This window comes from Pinus tabuliformis, chromosome X (genome assembly GCF_031772625.1).
Source record: "Pinus tabuliformis cultivar Carrire ecotype Pingquan chromosome X, CPIR1, whole genome shotgun sequence".
NCBI classification, from domain to species: domain Eukaryota; kingdom Viridiplantae; phylum Streptophyta; class Pinopsida; order Pinales; family Pinaceae; genus Pinus; species Pinus tabuliformis.
The window spans coordinates 579,509,262-579,532,118 of NC_142308.1; the positions used below are offsets into that span (position 1 = coordinate 579,509,262).

General features: G+C 35.4%; 1 long non-coding RNA gene across 1 annotated transcript in view; it reads left to right on the forward strand.

The window, feature by feature from the left end:
• The first annotated feature begins 22,606 nt into the window (after window positions 1–22,606).
• Window positions 22,607–22,857, forward strand: part of LOC149141335 (uncharacterized) — a 98,163-nt gene continuing 97,912 nt past the window's right edge. Inside the window, exon 1 of the long non-coding RNA XR_016265283.1 lies at window positions 22,607–22,733. This is a non-coding gene — a long non-coding RNA (uncharacterized LOC149141335). The remainder of the gene's footprint in view (window positions 22,734–22,857) is intronic.

The window sequence follows — 22,857 nt, forward strand, 5'->3', positions numbered from 1 at the left end:
CCTAAGAAGGTAACCTACCATCATGGTTATGGCAATAAATTGCCCAAACTAATAAATATATAATTAAATGGTTGAAACTTATGAAATCAGAGTTAGCCCTGAGTTATTCCAAATCACCATTCGGGAACATATCAAATGACCTACAAATGACTGACAAGGCTACAACCACATAACTCATTAGCTCAAAAACACCATAGATAGGCAATTTAGCTGGTCACCCATGACTAAATTGTGAATCAAGTGTTATTTCATGAACAACATGAGTTTAATTGTTATCATAAGCATAATAGGCATCATATAGCGTGCAATTTTTCATGCATAACCAAGAAATACTTATATGAATATTTTAAAGATGGTTGGCAATTGAGGGAGGGAATTCAACTCTCCACCCAACCATAGACCAACTACACTGCAATATTTCTTGCAACTAACCAACCCCAAGTCGGATTCAAAGAATGGGGAGTTAAGTGCTCAAGGGTATTAACACCAATAATCATTAAAACTAGTAAACAAGAGGAGTCCATTATTCTGGTGGTTTACTAATTACTCCAAAGCAATGAACACCATAGTGACATTCAATTCTTAGAAATCAATCACAAGGACTTATACAAGATTCAAGAAAGGTTCTATTATTTCAGAAACTTGATCTCACTCTAAAGGGTGTTTTCTTAGTCTCAAGGAAAGCTCCAACTGAATTAGTATTTCTTGGAGCCTCCTTGGTTAAACCAACACCAATACACATATTGGTCTCACTAGAAAACGTAGGGAATGATGTTCCGATCTCCCCACAACTCTTTCTGCCTCACTGCTACTTCTGAGCACCCTTGCTCCTGAGCAAATGACATAAACTTTTGTGGTTCCAAACCATCAATCTGGGAAGACTATTGACATTGTATCAATGAAACCCTAAAATGTCCAGAATGTGTCGAAAAATAAACAAACATGGATATCTTAGTGGAGTGGAAACTTGCTTGAATATGAAGCATGTACTGAGTTTGTCTGAGTTATCCTTGAAGCTCGCTCCTTTTATTATGAAGCTCACACCATTTAGTTCTCTCTGAAACTTGTCTAAAGCTGGTTACAACATTATTAACACATTAAAATTGATATTGACATTATTTATGTAGTGCTGCAAAGTTGGTAGTATGACTCTTTTAAGTTTTGGAGTTTTTTTTGTGACCTAGAGGAACCCAATAACAAGCCTAACACGTAACTACTAGTAAACCTTGAGGAGTCTCCTACCTATCCTCCTCTTCATAAATTGGGTCGCAAACAGGGAGATTTGATCCTGAGTCTCTCAAGTTTCAACGATTTCACATATCTTGGATAACCAATTGAGCTGTCCCTCGAGACAAGTTTTGGAGTTTTTATTTATATGGTTATTTTCATGTTTGTTTAGGCATAAATTAATTTATTCGAGTAAATATTTTTTAGGCCGACATTATTGGACATGTGTCAACTCCACATTGAGCATGAACATAATTACACATCTCCCTCATATTGAGTTGTAGAATACGCCTCTCGCCGCAATAATTCCTTTTATTACATGTATAATAATTATTTTTATCCAATCTATTGCATCTTTCTTGTTGCCATGTTTGTCCTATTGATGAGTGTTTCTTGTCCTATTGATGAGAGTCCTTCACCATTTTCTGATTTATCAATCTCTATTATTTTAACTATTCAAGTAATAAATTATCTTTTTAATTTGATTTGAGAATTTCTTTGGATTCATTTTGAAGATTTGTCTTCTCCTTTCCAATCACTTAGGTTTAGGTCTATAATACACAAGGAGAGGTATGTAGGCCTAACCACATAAGTAATTTTTTGTTGTTATTGTCTCACGCTACCATTCTTTTGGCTTCACACTTTCTTATACCAAGTTCTCTCCTCATGCTGCTTCATGGAAGCCAACATCCTCATTTGATTTCCATTTACGTTGGCTTTGCTCTACTAAACCAATGATCTCCTGTTAGCTTTAGGTGAATTGTCCATTCATTGCTCTCAACCCCTTTGTGGCCTGAAAAAACAGTATAGTTATTTCTTCACCAAGTGGAACTTCTTTTTGGCTTCATTTGGTTTTGATACCACTTGTTAATAGTGAAAATGATGTGAGCAGAGAAATAATAATAAAGAAACACTCATGCATAACCCATGTAAGGATGATTTACGTTGTAAAACCTCAACTAAGAAAAATTATTTAGCAATACATTTATTATTACTTTTGAATTAAATCTAGCCAAACCAACAAATACCATGGGGGATTCACTCGAGAAGCAATACCATACCATGTGCATTCATATTAGGGGATATATATTGAGGAAAAAATGACATAATATATTGAGGCTATAATAGGGGGTAAAGGGTTTTTATATTTTGTGTATAAACAAGAGAGTTCAAAGTTAATCAAAACATGTTAAGGGGAATAAAAAATGTTAATGAAAACATGGATACCTATAATATCTAGTGAAAGTAAGGATTGTTCAAATCGAGACGATCTATTGAGGTCGTATAGGTAGGGGGTTAAATAGAGTGATTTTTAGAGGTATTTTTTAATATGTGGTCAAATTAAGGGTATTGTTTAGTATGCCACAAACACATGTGCTCTGTCAGAGGTTCATTGAGTGAAGCCCCCATGACAAATACATTGGCCCTTAAGTGAGCCTTACACTAGACTTTGGCACAATACAATGGAGAATCCCCAAACCTTCTAAAGACTTTCTTTGCGTGTAATTTACCATATATTCAATACTAAACCACTACCATTGACCTAATAACCTTGACTCTTTCATTTACCAAACATTTAAAGAGCCAATCAAGGAATTCTGATTATTCCTTTCCATAAGAAAATATATAAAATTCCCTAGCTTTTCCTTTTAAAATGAATTATTTGAGAGTAGAGGAGCTTCGAAAAATGATAAATTAACAATCTTGGAAGGTATAAATAGAATGGTTCTTCACTATACCCACACATGGTGTTAAATCCACAATTTTTCTTATATAACCTTAGGAGGGGAAATTTTAAGGATGGAAATTTATGTTAAAAGTTTAGAAAAATTGATGAATCTTACTAGTTCCTAATATGCAAATTGCAGAATGTTTAGGGATATTTTTTGTAAAAATACTTAGGTCTATAATAATTTTATAATATTTTATATAATTTTTTGTGATTTTTTAGGTAAAATAATTTTATACTATAAAATTTGGCGAATAACTTTTAGAAAAACTGAAATTGACGGATCTTTTGTTTTTTGGAAAAAACATGGAAAATTAGCCCACTTGCGAATAACCTTAAAAGACAATTCACTCAATCCACTTAGATGTGATGCTATAATTTCTTTTAGTTAAATTTAATTGGTTTATGCTTTTGTCTATTTTATTAAAATTAGTAATGCAATCTTTGGTGAGATACTTTTATTTATTTATTTGAAATATATTCTTATTGAGTATATAAACTAATTTACAACCTTGAAAAATGTCAAATGTGAAAATATTTAACTACTCAGATGTATCATTTCAATCATATTGATCATTTTGGAAGACATATGGACACATCGATTAGCTCGAAGACATCTAAATTGCTGATCATTTATTCAAATCATCCAATAATCTTTTATTTATTTTCACAAGCAATTCACGAGTATCGATATTAGCGAATTGTCATACTTTTGTGGGCATCCCAGCACGTAAGGTCACGCATGGAAGCCATGCAGGCACTGATGTGTCAATTGTTCGTCAGTGAACAGACATCAACATCACCTTCGCCATCACTACCAAACATCAACATCACCTCCGCCATCACCACCATTGGAAGAGAAAGAGCATTCGGCCATCACCACCATGGGAAGAGAGAGAGCATTCGGCAAGGATCGGCCTCATGACGTTTAATGGTTTGGAATATGACGCAGCGGAAGTTATCGCACAGAAAGGTCAGGACTTCCCACATTCTACCACTCAATGTAACTTCTGTATTCTCTTATTAGCTGTTACAACTCTTTGTAGCCGTATTATTTTTTTTAACTGTAACTTCAGTATATTTTTTATTTTTTAAAGCTTGCCTAGTTACAGTAATTTTTTTAAAGCTTGCACTGGCATTGGACTGATAATTCTTTCATCTCAAAATCTATTTCAAGTGTTTAAGTGCACCTGTGTTTAATGCAATTAGAAGTTGCTAATATGGGTTCCTAAATTGTTTCTAAATCTAACATTAGATTTGGTCCTAAATCTAACTCTAGAATTTGGGCGAGAGTATTTCTCTCGTCACGTGGTGGGCTGGCCTCAATATTCTCGTACACATTGCTCTTCAATTTGATACCAATTCTTTCTTTCGGGCACACAGCTTATATACCATTATTAAATGGTCCATGCGTGCAAGCTACGGTGGCTCAGTCCCCACCGTAGCTTACACGCATGGACCATTTAATAATGGTATATAAGCTGTGTGCCCAAAGAAAGAATTGGTATCAAATTGAAGAGCAATGTGTACGAGAATATTGAGGCCAGCCCACCACGTGACGAGAGAAATACTCCACTGCAACAGCATATCTTAAAATTAATATTAAAATGAGGCCCTCCTATTTCCTAGTCAGCTTCCAAACATTTGCCACGTTGTCTCCTATTTCCTTGGGTTTCTAAATTCAAGGTTAAAATGAGATGGAATGTTGTATAATAATCTGAAATTGATATCAACAATACGCACACATGTGCTCCAGAGATTACCATGATATAAACAGTCAAGATTAGAACGTTGTAACAACTCCAGATCACATTGATCACATTGATCACATCCAAACTGAATCAATTATTTGGAAGTATTTTGTCCACTCATCAGTCCAAGCCTGGGCTCTGCATTATAGCTTCCATCTCGCCAAGATGATGCCTATTCCACTTCAGATCTCTCAATGCACTTGGCTGCCAATTCTGCTTTGTCTTTTCATTGCATTGTACGAAGATAATAAAATTATTAAAGATACGTGATAAACAACACAATATTACCAAGAAATTGCCATTAACCAATGTCCAGGATGGTTAATGACAACTTATGGGCATATTAGGATGTTTTATTGCCATATCAAACAATAGTTTTATTAACTTTCTACCATGACAGTCAAGGCCAAAGCTAGTTCTGGTGGCAAAAACCCAGGATTATACCAATAGGTTATGATTCCAGAGTTTTACACTTCATGCCCTATGCCTACAGAGCTATGATCCCCAGTATTACCTGCTAATCTGATTGCAATTGTCACATTTTCCAGGAAAATGTAGGAAATATTGTGGATGACTCAACCCATGCCTTTGTTGGTCTTGAGTCTCTAGATATTGATGACCGTGAGTAGTCATTGTTGGCTCACATGGCAGTCTTTATTCAGACCTTGGAGCTGGAACCTTTGCCTACTATCAAATTCCTTCTGCTATCAAATTCCTTAAGCTTTAGTTTGCAAAGATTGTTTTATCACTGTCTTATAGATTCCCTCAGCTTGGGGTGAATTGACCATGCCATAATAATCACTATGGCTACCACAACATTATTTTGTCACTGGGCAGTGACATATATATTGATTTTCCTTTATAACAGAGGAAAATATTTATCATATATGTCACTGTGCTAATGTTGGAGCTAGAATCTTTGCCTGCTATCAAATTCCTTAAGCTTTAGTTTGCAAAGACTGTTTTATCAGTGGCTTATAGATTCCCTCAGCTTGGGGTGAATTGACCATGCCATAATAATCACTATGGCTACTACAACATTATTATGTCACTGCCCAGTGACATATATGTCAATTTTCCTCTATAATGGAGGATAATGGAGGAAAATATTGATCATATACACAGCGCAATGACATAATAATGTTGTGGTAATGACTATCCAAATAGAAAAATTATTATTATTATCTCTCAATTCACTTTGTTGCCACTTCTTCGCCTTTTCAATGCATTGTGAAGATAATAAAATTATTAAAGATACTCAATAAACAACACAATGTGTACCACTAAATTGCCATTAACCAATGTCTAGGATGGTTGGTTAAAGACAACTTATGGGCATATAAGTACGTTTTGTTGCCATATAAGTACGTTTTGTTGCGTGATTTTGTTCAACGCCTTGTAATCTATACACATCTGCCAAGTCCCATCCTTCTTTGGCACAATGATGATTGGTGACTCACATGGCGATGCACTCATTCAAATGACACTCATTTCCAACAACCCCTGCAACTGTTTCTTCACCTCACTTGCTTCTATAATAGACTATCTATAAAACCCAATATTTGGCAATGAGGAGTCTAGCAATAGCCAGATCTCATGCTCCACTTCTCTCTTAGGTGCTAACCCTTTAGGCTCTCAGAACACATCCTTGTATACTAGTAACAACTCCTCCAATTGTTGTTTTTGTTTCTTAGTACACCCCTCCAGGGATGCCTTTCCTCTTATTGATTCCTCTTCAGAATGACTTTCTCTTAAAGATAATAAAAAATACTTCTTGCTGGAACTGTTCAATTTCTTGGCTTGGTTGGCACTTACCAGTGAAATTTTTTACTTTCCTTTGTGTGCATTGATTATGAATGTTTTTTCATCTTTAATGAGTTGGTATTGATTGGCTCTCCTCATGAATATTGCATCTCGCATATACATGTATGGACTCCCAAACACGAATCCACATACATCAAGGGAACCACATCTAGATCTACTTCATTAATTAAATCAACACTGGTAGGAAATCTAATTTTACATTGTTTTGTTACCTTTAGCTCTGCATCCTTATTTACCCATCCCATTGCATATGGGTTTGGATAATCACAAACATCCAGCCCTAATTTCTTGACCAGCTCTGCTACAATGAGATTCGCCTGCGATCCTCAGTCAAATAGAGCATCAATCTTTATCTTCTTGACGTGTATCTTTATATGGAATAGTTTCATCATTTCTTTCTCTTCATGTTTCTCAAGGCTACTCATATTCACCTCCTTCTGCACTTACGTGTAGACGAAATTCTAATCCATTTCCGAGTTGCTTTCAACTTCGTTGCTCGAATCCGTAGCCATGAGATTCTTCTTATTATTATCTTTCTTCCTATTCTTCAAGTTTAGTTCTTGATGCAACTTCAAACACTTCTCCTTTGTATGGCCATCAATGTTGCAGTGATTGCTAGGATCTTTGCAATAGTGTGTTGTGGCCTCTACCTTTTTATCTTCCCCTTTTTTCTTCTTTTTCCTTTCCTTATAATCTCCCTATTTCTCCTTCTGCTTCGATCCACTTGATTGCACTCTTTTCAGGTCTATGTTTTTGCAGGTATTATGCTTGTACACAAGCCTTGTCCACCGATTTGGGCTTGAACAACATCAATTGCTCACACAGATGGCGGTGCAGACCCCATAAATAATTATGGAGTACACCTAGGTTTTTTAGAGAGATACCCAACATTATAGCCATATTCCTAAATTTCATGGTGTACTCTGTAACCACCTCCTCCCATATCTACCCACTTTAATCGGCCTGTCGGGGTAAAAATGAGCTGAGGGATACTATGCCATGACTCAACCTCCTATATAACCTTAAGGAAATAGAGTCAACAAACCAAGCTCTTACTGACTTCCCTCAGGTGCTACAGGACCACTAGAAGCTAACCAACCACTCCAAGTGCTCAACCCCTGAGTTAACTTTTTTTTCAGTGAAAGAGACCCTTATTCTCTCCCATGACAAGGCCTCCAAGTGACTATAACCCTTGAATTGTTCCCACAATCCCGCTTCCCAACAAATGCAATATTTTTCACTCAGCTCTGTGCCAACGACCTTGATATCTGAGCCACTTTTTCAACGCCTCCATAAATTTACCTAGAACTTAATGAAACTCCTTGAAATGATAAATAACACATAGGCAAAGCCTTTAACATAAAGCTTAATTAAGAACTTGACCTATCCCATTCTAACCATGATAGTCATTCTGTCAAATACATTGAGAACATGAGATCTACAGATCATCAATGCATATCTGAACATAGAGATATGAAACTTATTTGAGGTTTACCAAGAAGGACTAATACCCTCTCCAAATATCCGCAATAAAGTCTATTAGGTCATACATTCATTAACCATTCATTTATCAATCAAACATGATAAGACTCATAACTTTGGTCTGTCATAAAACCATGCTTATAATCGACATATAACTAGATAAATAACAATGATAGAACATCCATTAAAGACATATACTAAAATGTACACTTACTCATGAAATACGAGAGTAACTTAGCTCTTATTGACATATGCAAAACCAACCAAGTCAGGGACTTCCATGTACCACCCAACCATAGATTGGGTTGAACCAAATATTTCTTTCATCCAACCTCCCCCGTTCCATATTCCAAGCATGAATGTGGGATCTAATGGGATAAACCAATCCATAAACAACCAAGGGAATCCAGAGGTTAAACTATAGAATTTCGTGCAAATTCTCCACAAATCTACCTCTGAGATCTATGTAGAAAATCTGACTGTAGATTAACTCAATAATGCAATATACCAAAGCAAAATAATATAATATACTTCCACTATCAAACTTGTGGAAGCTTAAAGATCGAGTTGAATCAAATATAACCAGAAGAAGAAGAATCAATGCACATGAAACACAGAAAATACTCAGGGGAAAGCCTCAGCTAAAAACCCCACTATCTGTATTATCATACAAGGTGGAAATACATCAGAATTATACAAAGCCTTAGCTCTCACAGCTATCCAGCTCTTAGTACAATCCTCCTGGATGCTCACAGGCAAACAAGGCTTCTCACAAACCTTCTCCTTTTCCCTCCAAGCCTCCTATTTCCTTGCACTGTTTCTCCTAGGTGATCCTACTGTTACTAAGTGTAACATTGATCATTCACACTGATCTCACACCATGTAAAACTATGCAATCCTCAAGGAACCTTGTTCCTTCTACATGGATGAGTTTCCTTTATAGGAAAAATCATGCAACTGATAGTACAATGTCTCTATCTTTAATCTCAATTAGGTCTTTGTCTAAACTGACATGCATGAGTTATTTATGAGAGAGTCCTCAGTTATCTAGAGTACAATAGTTGCATGCATGCATGCATTAACTAACTGAACTCACAATTAGTTCCTCAAACTCTTTGGAACTAATTTAACTGAACTTAACTCAGTTAACTGAGCTAACTAATTACAACTCATCCTTATCTCCTTAATTAAGGGATAACTTCCTCAATTTAAGGGATAACTGTTGCATGACTTCACAAAGACTTCTAGCTTGAATTTCTCCAACTAATTAACTCAAGATGAATTAATTAATTATTTTTCAAGCAGCTGGTGAGACTAAATTCGAATTTTAAATCTTAATTTTAATTCAAGGACAAATCAAAATTGGAATATTCTGAATGATATTTTTATCATTTCTTGTTGCTATTTTCAACACTTCCTCTCAACAAGAAAGGAATTCAACTCGATCCCGATCCTGAACCTTTGGAATGTTATGCATGCAACACTTCTCTCTAGTGTTGTTGCTCCAAAAACTCCAGAAACAAAAAAATATCCAACTTGAACCAGAATGATGCATCTGTCATCGAAGTCTCTGACTGTTATTGCCTCTGTCAACTGAAAACTTTGCACTTCGGTTGACTCTTCCTTTCTTCACTGTTGTCAATCCTTCTCTGTGTTCTTCAGCATTTGACTGCTCTAGCCTCTGTCACTTTTATCTCTGACTGCATCAAGCCCACTGATTCCTCCAACTACTATGTACTTTGGGCTCCCGTAGCAGGGTACGATCCATGAGATAAAACCTCTCAATGGACCCTTCCCAATTTCACCCTTCTTGAGACTATCACTTCACATCGCCCCACCTCACACCTAGAGGTATGGCTGCATGTGATCCCTCTGCCCACTTGGCTTGAAATTGCCCCCTACTGGAGGTCTTTTCATGAGTGGATGCCTCCACTTGGTCACCTCTTAGCATCTTTAATTGTGACTCCTCCACAATTGTCTGAGACTTCTTTTGGGGTTGTATGTTGAGAGGTAATTTACTCTCCCTCTCAATCATCAAGTCTCTAACATTCGCCTTGCTCCTCAAGGCTTTGCATGCATCTTGAACCTTAATAGCATACAAGTTCTGAACTTGTGAACTGATCTGTTTCACCTGTCCCGTGGTGATGTGTCTAAGGAAAACCTTTCCCTTACTAAAGACAACATCGTAGCCTTTGTCTTCCAACATCACGATTGATACCAAATTATTCTTCAGTCCAAGCACATACTTCACATCAATCAAGGTGATAAGAAATCCATGCTCCCTCTGAAAAGCAACCGTGCCCACTCCTGAAACATTATACATTTCATCATCGCCCATCTCTATGCGCATCTTGAGGTCTTTCTCCTCCAAGGTATTGAATAAACTTTTATCACCGGTCATGTGGAATGAGGCTACACTGTCAAGATACCAACCACAACCCATCATCAATGACACCATGCATGAAATGAGGGTAAATTCCATTTTGAACTGAGAGGCTAATGCCTCACCTTCCAATCCATCTGAGGATCCTTTCTTGGACTTCTTTTATGGGCAATTAATCACATAATGACCCATCTCATTTTTTTATTTTTTTTTACTGTATGATATGAATTCGATTTGCACCTGTAGCCCCAAACTTCAAACTTCAAATTCTCTTCTCTGTATACTATTCATAGCTCCAATAAACTTGGCTTTGATACCATGTAGAATTTTCTCTATAGATCAGCTAGCTCTAATAACTTGTAGAAATTCTGCAAATTCTCTACAAATCTAGCTCTAAGACCATGTAGAAAAGTTGACTGTAGATTAACCCGATAATGCAATATAACTAAAGCAAAATACTTAATCTACTTCTACAATCAAACTTGTGGAAGCTTAATAGATTTGAGCAAGATCAAGTGGAACACATATAATAGAGAAGCAGAATCAATGCACATGACACACAAAAAAAATTCAGGGGAAAGCCTCAGCTAAATACCCCACTATTTGTATTATCATTACAGGTGGAAATACATCAGAATTATATAAATCCTTAGCTCTCACAGCTAGCCAGCTCTCAGTACAATCCTCATAGATGCTCATAGGTAAACAAGGCTTCTCACAAACCTTCTCCTCTGCCCTCCAAGCCTCCTATTTCCTTGTGATGTTTCTCCTGGGTGATCCTACTGTTACCAAGTGTAACACTGATCACTCACACTCATCTCACACCCTGTAAAATTGTGCAATCATCAAGGAACCTTGTTCCTTCTACATGGATGAGTTCCCTTTATAGGAAAACTCATGCAACTAATATTACAATGTCTCTATCTTTAATCTCAATTGGGTCTTTGTCTGAACTGACATGCATGAGTCATTTATGAGAGAATCCTCAGTTATTTGGAGTACACTAGTTGCATGCATGCATGCAATAACTAATTGAACTCACAATTAGTTCCTCAAACTATTTGGAACTAATTTAACTGGACTTAACTCAGTTAACTGAGCTAACTAATTATAACTCAAATACAACTCATCCTTATCTCCTTAATTAAGGGATAACTTCCTTAATTTAAGGGATAACTGTTGCATGACTTCACAAATACTTATAGCTTGAATTTTTCCAACTAATTAACTCAAGATGAATTAATTAATTATTTTTCAAGGAGCTGGTGTGACTAAATTCGAATTTTAATTCAAGGACAAATCAAAATTGGAATATTCTAAATGCTATTTTTAGCATTTCTTGTTGCTATTTTCAACATAAACCACCTCCACCCTCACGCTACTGTGATCTCACCTTAACTGGTCTTGAGATCACAAAACCAAACTAAGCTTGGATGCCTCAGTATTCCTTTACCATCCGTTGAAGAATTTTCATATCTCCACCCACCTGTTGAGGGATTCCCGAGAAAACCATCTTCACCCCCAACCCTTAGGATTTTCCTGATACCACCTCACTCGGATCCAAAACCTTATGACAATCTAAAGTTCAACCAAGAATGGATCCCATCACACCATAGCTATTCGGAAATGGAAAGGCAAGGATAAAACCATTGTTTAAACCTGACAAAACCCATGCCAATGAAAAATAATGAACCAAATATAGACATGCATGTACCATGCATTCCAAAACCAACTTGGAAATCATACATGCAACCTATTATCTACAATTATTCCCGCTGAAGTTGCTTGATCCAACTTTTCCTTTCTTTATCTTTGCTTTCCTTTGCTTTATTTTCCTTCCTTTGCTTTCCTTGTCCTTCCTTTGCTTGCTTACTTTCCTTCTCCTCTTGGTGATATTCTCCTCTCTGAGACTAATTCCAAAACTGAACTGAAAAAATGATCCCAAGTAATTCTCTGATATCTTTTTAATAATTATGCCTCTAATTTCTTCATTTTCCTTTATTTTCATTCAATTTCCTCCTCACATGCAACTTGCGACCTTTCAGCTCCCTTTTCTCCCATTTTCCTTTATTTTCATAAATAAAATAACAATAATTTCTTTTTTCCTTTTCAAATCCTTTGCCATTGACTTTGCCAATTTCCCCTTAGACATAATAAACAACAAGTCATGCTCACTAGAATAGTTTTCCCAACATTCAACTTGGAAGACATGTCCCATGACCTTGGTATTATTTCACCTTTATTAACTTTATTACATGAACTTTTAACCCGGGGTTGTTACACCAAGTGTTGAACCATGCTCTGATACCACTATGTAATGCTCCATCCCACCCCCTTGGACTATTCCTTACTCATAGGAGGTGTTATTTTTAAGTAACCAGCCTAACCTCCATGGTCTCATTATGAAGATTATGTTATTAAAATCCTTCCTTCCCAAAGATAGAATAATTAACTTTGGATAACACCATTGCCTCCAACTAATTGAGATTAGCTTTCCAACGATATCAATCTTATCTTGATCTGATGCCCGAATCAAAAGTTATGGCCATTTAAAGTTTGACCATTTAGCCCTTGCCATATAAGAAAGGATCTACCATGTGGCTCCTCTACTCACCCATGTGGTTCCACATCATCCATCCTTCATGCCAACATGGGTGTATCTAGGTCCACATAACCCTTGCCACTTAGTGAATCCTCTGGACCCCACTAAGTCTAACCTTCATGAGTAAAACCATTGTTTCACATTATATTAAGATTTTATGGAAATATGGTGTTCCCAAACATTATCATGTTCAAAATATGAGATCCCTAGATATATCCTGACCACCTTAATTGCATCCAATATTGTGTCGTATCCATATCGAGTCCTCGGATATATCCGAACTACCTCAATTTCATTTAGCATTGGATATTATCTAGTGCATCCAACACTCAAACCATTTATGCCAACCCAAATAGCTTCCATTGTGACCAATTATCTAGTCCCATTTTTTTTTCTCACTATACTAAGCCCACCTCAAATAGCGCCTCTCGAAGTATGAAATCTAGGCTTGGCCTGCATTCAGGCCTCACAATATTTACTCAAATTGGGCCCCACTCTATATTTCATTTATGAAATATAGCTTGAGACCAAAATCGGGCTCCAATGCCTCGAGAACCAAAATGGGCCCCACTCTGGATGGCCTTGACTTTAAATTATTTCTAGATGTATTCGACCTCATCCTTGTTTAGTTCTCCCGTGAATTTCATCATGAAAAATTTCCAAGATATCCAGATTCTTGGATATATCTATTTCACTCAATTGTATCATGCCTGGATACTCTTGGATACAAGACTATTTCCTGCACAATCTAGACTTATACAAGATTCTATGGTTTTCCTTTAGCATTTCATGGAATTGGCCAAGCTTCTCCTAAGGACTTGGCTTTGCCCAAAGCTTTCATATTCACAGGAATGCATCTTGATTTCAAGCATAACCAATCTAAGTGCTATCCATAGGAATTTCACACTCACAAAGATGTAGATTTTCTTATTAACACACATCATAACAAGCTAATCATGGATATCAACTCTTTATGATTATAGCTACAACTTTCTCCAAATCCTTCTATAGAATGGATCTAAACACATTACTATTAGGTGCCCTGATATATCACATATTAATTCAATATTAGACCATGAATAAAAAGGCAATGATCAATCATGTACAACAAAAATCCATATTAATTCCTACCATGCCATATTCAATACTTTAACAATAGAACTTCATAAATTCATAAACAACATAGACTCCTTAACAACTATAGCACTCAAACCCCATAATCTCAAACACCATAACAATATAACTGAGTTTATTAAATAGTCATACATAATCATATAAGTATCTTTGAAATTTAAGAAACTTATCAGCAAGTACATGGATTTGCAAGTCCCACAAACCATAAGAATAATCATATAAACCGTGTCATTGAAAATATATAGGAATAAATATTCCCTTATCAACAATGCATAATAGGTTAGCCGAAGCATATTAAAAAACCATGCGTATGCATGTGATGGAATCTTGATCACACAAAGGTCTCAATAACCTTCCTGAGGTAGGACTAATTCACACACCAACACATAGATTTAATTCCTAATAAGGTAACCTACCATCATGGTTATGGCAATAAATTGCCCAAACTAATAAATATATAATTAAATGGCTTAAACTTATGAAATCAGAGTTAGCCCTGAGTTATTCCAGATCACCATTCAGGAACATATCAAATGACCTAAAAATGACTGACAAGGCTACTCCTGAGCACCCTTGCTCCAGAGCAAACAACATAAACATTTGTGGTTCCAAACCATCAATCTGGGAAGACTATTGACATTGTATCAATGAAACCCTAAAATGTCGAGAATGTGTTGAAAAATGAACAAACATGGATATCATAGTGCAGCGGAATCTTGCTTGAATATGAAGCACGTACTGAGTTTGTCTGAGTTATCCTTGAAGCTCACTCCTTTTATTATGAAGCTCACACCATTTAGTTCTCTCTGAAACTTGTCTTTAGCTGGTTACAACATTATTAACACATTAAAATTGATACCGACATTATTTATGTAGCTCACACCATTTAGTTCTCTCTGAAACTTGTCTTTAGCTGGTTACAACATTATTAACACATTAAAATTGATACCGACATTATTTATGTAGTGCTGCAAAGTTGGCAGTATGACTGTTTTAAGTTTTGGAGTTTTTTTTTGTGGCCCAGAGGAACCCAACAGTAAGCCTAACAGGTAACTACTAGTAAACCTTGGGGGGTCTCCTACCTATCCTCGTCTTCGTAAATTGGGTCACAAACATGGGGATTTGATCCCGGGTCTCTCAAGTTTCAACGATTTCACATATCTTGGATAACCAATTGAGCTGCCCCTGGAGACAAGTTTTGGAGTTTTTTATTTATATGGTTATTTTCATTTTTGTTTAGGCATAAATTAATTTGTTTGAGTAAATATTTTTTAGGCCGACATTATTGGAAACGTGTCAAATCCACATTGAGAATGGACATACTTACACATCTCCCTCATATTGAGTTGTAGAATGCGCCTCTCGCCGCAATAATTCCTTTTATTACATGTATAATAATTATTTTTATCCAATCTATTGCATCTTTCTTGTTGCCATCTTTGTCCTATTGATGAGTGTTGTTTGTCCTATTCTTGAGATTCTTTCACCATTTTTTGATTTATCAATCTCTATGATTTTAATTATTCAAGTAATAAATTCTCTTTTTAATTTGATTTGAGAATTTCTTTGGATTCGTTTTGAAGATTTGTGTTCTCCTTCCTAATCACTTAGGTTTAGGTCTATAATACACAAGGAGAGGTATGTAGGCCTAACCACATAAGTAATTTTTTGTTGTTATTGTCTCATGCTACCATTCTTTTGGCTTCACACTTTCGTATACCAAGTTCTCTCCTGAGGCTGCTTCATGGAAACCAACATCCTCATTTGATTTCCATTTACATCAGCTTTGTTCTACTAAACCAATGATCTCCTGTTATCTTTAGGTGAATTGTCCATTCATTTCTCTTGACCCCTTTATGGCCTGAAAAAACACTATAGTTATTTCTTCACCAAGTGGAACTTCTTTTTGGCTTCATTTGGTTTTGATACCACTTGTTAATAGTGAAAATGATGTGAGAAGAGAAATAATAATAAAGAAACACACATGCATAACCCATGTAAGGATGATTTACATTGTAAAACCTCAACTAAGAAAAATTACCTAGCAATACATGTATTATTACTTTTCAATTAAATCTAACCAAACCAACAAATACCACGGGGATTCACTCGCGGAGCAATACTATACCATGTGTGTTCATATTAGGGGATATATATTGAGGGAAAAATGACATAATATATTGAGCCTATAATAGGAGGTAAAGGGTTTTTATATTTTGCGTATAAACAAGAGAGTTCAAAGTTAGTCAAAACATATTAAGGGGAATAAAAAATGTTAATGAAAAAATGGATACCCATAATATCTAGTGAAAGTAAGGGTTTTTAAAATCGAGAAGATGTATGGAGTTCCTATAGGTAGGGGGTTAAATAGAGTGATTTTTAGAGGTATTTTTCAATATGTAGTCAAATTAAGGGTATTGTTTAGTATGCCACGAACACATTCAGAGGTTCATTGAGTAAAGCCCCCGTGACAAATACATTGACCCTTAAGTGAGCCTTACACTAGACTTTGGCACAGTACAATGGAGAATCCCCAAACCTTTTAAAGACTTTTTCTGCCTGTAATTTAACATATGTTCATTACTAAACCACTACCATTGACCTAATAACCTTGACTCTTTCATTTACCAAACATTTAAAGAGCCAATCAAGGCATTCTCATTATTCTTTTCCATAAGAAAATATATAAAATTTCCTTTTAGAATGAATTATTTGAGAGTAAAGGAGCTTCCAAAAAAGATAGATTAACAATTTTGGAAGGCATAAATAGAATGGTTCTTCACTACGACTACACATGGTGTTAAATCCACAAGTTTTTATTTATAACCGTAGGAGACAAATCGCTCCCTCCACTTGTATGGGATGCTAGAATTTCTTTTTATTTAAATTTAATTGATTTATGTTTTGGTCTACATTAAAATTAGGTAATACAATATTTATTTTTATTTAAATTTAATTGATTTATGTTTTGGTCTACATTAAAATTAGGTAATACAATTAATTATTTTTATTTATTTAAAATGTATTTTTACAACCTTGAAAAATGTCCTCAAATGTGAAAATATTTAACTACTCTGATATATCATTTCAATGATATTGATCTGTTGCCGAAGACATATGGACACATCGATTAGTTCGAAGACATCCAAATTTCTGATCATTTATTCAAAAATAATCTTTTATTTATTTTCACAAACAATTCACGAATATCGATATTAGCGAATTGTCATACTTTTGTGGGCATCCCAGCACGTAAGGTCACGCATGGAAGCCATGCACGCACTGATGTGTCAATTGGTCTTCAGTGATACGCGTCTGTTGGTGCCTAACAGACATCAACATCACCTTCGCCATCACCACCAAACATCAACATCACCATGGGAAGAGAGAGAGCATTCGGCCCATCACCACCACGGGAAGAGAGAGAGCATTCGGCCAGGATCGGCCTCATGACGTTTAATGGTTTGGAATATGACGCAGCGGAAGTTATCGCACAGAAAGGTCAGGACTTCCCACATTCTACCACTCAATGTAACTTCTGTATTCTCTTATTAGCTGTAACAGCTCTTTGTAGCCGTATTATTTTTTTTAACCGTAACTTCGGTATATTTTTTATTTTTTAAAGCTTGCCTAGTTACAGTAATTTTTTTAAAGCTTGCACTGGCATTGGACTGATAATTCTTTCATCTCAAAATCTATTTCAAGTGTTTAAGTGCATTTCATGTACGAAATATAGCTTGAGACCAAAATCGGGCTCCAATGCCTCGAGAACCAAAATGGGCCCCACTCTGGATGGCCTTGACTTTAAATTATTTCTAGATGTATTCGACCTCATCCGTGTTTAGATCTCCCGTGAATTTCATCATGAAAAATTTCCGAGATATCTAGATTCTTGGATATATCCGTTTCACTCAATTGTATCATGCCTGGATACTCCTGGATACAAGTCTATTTCCTACACAATCTAGACTTATACAATATTCTATGGTTTTCCTTTAGCATTTCATGGAATTGGCCAAGGTTCTCCTAAGGCCCTGGCTTTGCCCAAAGCTTCCATATTTAGAGGAATGCATCTTGATTTCAAGCATAACCAATCTAAGTGCTATCCATAGGAATTTTACACTCACAAAGATGTAGATTTTCTTATTAACACACATCATAACAAGCCAATCATGGATATCAACTCTTTATGATTATAGCTACAACTTTCGCCAAATCCTTCTATAGAATGGATCTAAACACATTATTGTTTTATTGTTAGTTGCCCTGATATATCACGCATTAATTCAATATTAGACCATGAATAAAAAGGCAATGATCAATCATGTACAACAAAAATCCATATTAATTCCTACCATGCCATATTCAATACTTTAACAACAAAACTTCATAAATTCATAAACAACATAGACTCCTTAACAACTATAGCACTCAAACCCCAAAATCTCAAAAACCATAACAATATAACTGAGTTTATTAAATAGTCATACATAATCATATAAGTATCTTTGAAATTTAGGAAACTTATCAGCAAGTACATGGATTTGCAAGTCCCACAAACCATAAGAATAATCATATAAACCGTCTCATTGAAAATATATAGGAATACATATTCCCTTATCAACAATGCATAATAGATTAGCTGAAGCATATTAAAAAACCATGCATATGCATGTGTTGGAATCTTGATCACACAAAGGTCTCAATAACCTTCCTGAGGTAGGACTAATTCACACACCAACACATAGATTTAATTCCTAATAAGGTAACCTACCATAATGGTTATGGCAATAAATTGCCCAAACTAATAAATATATAATTAAATCGATGAAACGTATGAAATCAGAGTTAGCCCTGAGTTATTCCACACACCAACACATAGATTTAATTCCTAATAAGGTAACCTACCATCATGGTTATGGCAATAAATTGCCCAAACTAATAAATATATAATTAAATCGATGAAACGTATGAAATCAGAGTTAGCCCTGAGTTATTCCAGATCACCATTCAGGAACATATCAAATGACCTACAAATGACTGACAAGGCTAAAACCACATAACTCATTAGCTCAAAAACACCATAGATAGGCAATTTAGCTAGTCACCCATGACTAAATGTGAATCAAGTGTTATTTCATGAACAACATGAGTTTAATTGTTATCATAAGCATAATAGGCATCATATAGCGTGCAATTTTTCATGCATAACCAAGAAATACTTATATGAATATTTTAAAGATGGTTGGCAATTGAGGGAGGGAATTCGACTCTTCACCCAACCATAGACCAACTACACTGCAATATTTCTTGCAACTGACCAACCCCAAGTCGGATTCAAAGAATGGGGAGTTAAGTTCTCAAGGGTATTAACACCAATAATCATTAAAACTAGTAAACAAGAGGAGTCCATTATTCTGGTGGTTTACTAATTACTCCAAAGCAATGAACACCATAGTGACATTCAATTCTTAGAATTCAATCACAAGGACTTATACAAGATTCAAGAAAGGTTCTATTATTTCAGAAACTTGATCTCACTCTAAAGGATGTTTTCTTAGTCTCAAGGAAAGCACCAAGTGAATTAGTATTTCCTGGAGCCTCCTTGGTTAAATCAACACCAATACACATACTAGTCTCACTAGAAAATGTAGGGAATGATGTTCCAATCTCCCCAGAACTCTTTCTGCCTAGTGCTAATCTTGAGCACCCTTGCTCTTGAGCAAACGACATAAACATTTGTGGTTCCAAACCATCAATCTGGGAAGACTATTGACATTGTATCAATGAAACCCTAAAATGTCCAGAATGTGTCGAAAAATGAACAAACATGGATATCATAGTGGAATGGAAACTTGCTTGAATATGAAGCATGTACTGATTTTGTATGAGTTATCCTTGAAGGGTCTCTCAAGTTTCAAAGATTTCACATATCTTGGATAACCAATTGAGCTGCCCCTGGAGACAAGTTTTGGAGTTTTTTATTTATATGGTTATTTTCATTTTTGTTTAGGCATAAATTAATTTGTTCGACTAAATATTTTTTAGGCCAACATTATTGGACACGTGTCAAATCCACATTGAGAATGGACATACTTATACATCTCCCTCATATTGAGTTGTAGAATGAGCCTTTAGCCGCAATAATTCCTTTTATTACATGTATAATAATTATTTTTATCCAATCTATTGCATCTTTCTTGTTGCCATGTTTGTCTTATTGATGAGTGTTGTTTGTCCAATTGATGAGAGTCTTTCACCATTTTTTGATTTATCAATCTCTATTATTTTAATTATTCAAGTAATAAATTCTCTTTTTAATTTGATTTGAGAATTTCTTTGGATTCGTTTTGAAGATTTGTGTTCTCCTTCCCAATCACTTAGGTTTAGGTCTATAATACATAAGGAGAGGTATGTAGGCCTAACCCCACAAGTAATCTTTTGTTGTTATTGTCTCATGCTGCCATTCTTTTGGTTTCACACTTTCTTATACCAAGTTCTCTCCTCATGCCCGTCATGGAAACCAACATCCTCATTTGATTTCCATTTACATCGGCTTTGCTCTATTAAACCAATGATCTCCTGTTATCTTTAGGTGAATTGTCCATTCATTTCTCTTGACCCCTTTGTGGCTTGAAAAAAAACTATAGTTACTTCTTCACCAAGTGGAACTTCTTTCCGGTTTCATTTGGTTTTGATACCACTTGTTAATAGTGAAAATGATGTGAGAAGAGAAATAATAATAAAGAAACACACATGCATAACCCATGTAAGGATGATTGCATAACCCATGTAAGGATGATTTACGTTGTAAAAACTCAACTAAGAAAAATAATCTAGCAATACATCTATTTTTACTTTTGAAATAAATCTAGCCAAACCAACAAATACCATGGGGGATTCACTCACGGAGCAATACCATACCATGTGCATTCATATTAGGTGATATATATTGAGGAAAAAATGACATAATATATTGAGCCTATAATAGGGGGTAAAGGGTTCTTATATTTTGTTGAGCCTATAATAGGGGGTAAAGGGTTCTTATATTTTGTGTATAAACAAGAGAGTTCAAAGTTAATCGAAACATGGTAAGGGGAACAAAAAATGTTAATGAAAACATGGATACCTATAATATCTAGTGAAATTAAGGGTTGTTCAAATGGAGTCGGTCTATTGAGGTCGTATAGGTAGGGGGTTAAATAGAGTGATTTTTAGAGGTATTTTTCAATATGTGGTCAAATTAAGGGTATTGTTTAGTATGCCACGAACACATGTGCTCTGTCAGAGGTTCATTGAGTGAAGCCCCCATGACAAATACATTGACCCTTAAGTGAGCCTTACACTAGACTTTGGCACAATACAATGGAGAATCCCCAAACCTTTTAAAGACTTTCTTTGCGTGTAATTTACCATATGTTCAATACTAAACCACTACCATTGACCTAATAACCTTGACTCTTTCATTTACTAAACATTTAAAGAGCCAATCAAGGAATTCTGATTATTCCTTTCCATAAGAAAATATATAAAATTCCCTAGCTTTTCCTTTTAAAATGAATTATTTGAGAGTAGAGGAGCTTCGAAAAATGATAAATTAACAATCTCGGAAGGTATAAATAGAATGGTTCTTCACTATACCCACACATGGTGTTAAATCCACAATTTTTCTTATATAACCTTATGAGGGGAAATTTGAAGGATGGAAATTTATGTTAAAAGTTTAGAAAAATTGATGAATCTTACTAGTTCCTAATATGAAAATTGCAAAATGTTTAGGGATATTTTTTGTAAAAATACTTAGGTCTATAATAATTTTATAATATTTTATATAATTTTTTTGTGATTTTTTAGGTAAAATAATTTTATACTATAAACTGAAATTGAAGGATCTTTTGTTTTTTGGAAAAAACATGGAAAATTAGCCCACTTGTGAATAACCTTAAAAGACAATTCACTCAATCCACTTAGATGTGATGCTATAATTTCTTTTATTAAATTTAATTGGTTTATGCTTTTGTCTATTTTATTAAAATTAGGTAATGCAATCTTTGGTGACATACTTTTATTTATTTATTTGAAATATATTCTTATTGAGTATATAAACTAATTTACAACCTTGAAAAATGTCAAATGTGAAAATATTTAACTACTCAGATGTATCATTTCAATCATATTGATCTTTTTGGAAGACATATGGACACATCGATTAGCTCGAAGACATCTAAATTGCTGATCATTTATTCAAATCATCCAATAATCTTTTATTTATTTTCACAAGCAATTCACGAGTATCGATATTAGCGATTTGTCATACTTTTGTGGGCATCCCAGCACGTAAGGTCACGCATGGAAGCCATGCACGCACTGATGTGTCAATTGTTCGTCAGTGATACGCGTCTGTTGGTGCCTAAGAGACATCAACATCACCTTCGCCATCACGACCAAACATCAACATCACCTCCGCCATCACCACCATGGGAAGAGAAAGAGCATTCGGCCCATCACCACCATGGGAAGAGAGAGAGCATTCGGCAAGGATCGGCCTCATGACGTTTAATGGTTTGGAATATGACGCAGCGGAAGTTATCGCACAGAAAGGTCAGGACTTCCCACATTCTACCACTCAATGTAACTTCTGTATTCTCTTATTAGCTGTAACAGCTCTTTGTAGCCGTATTATTTTTTTTAACCGTAACTTCAGTATATTTTTTATTTTTTAAAG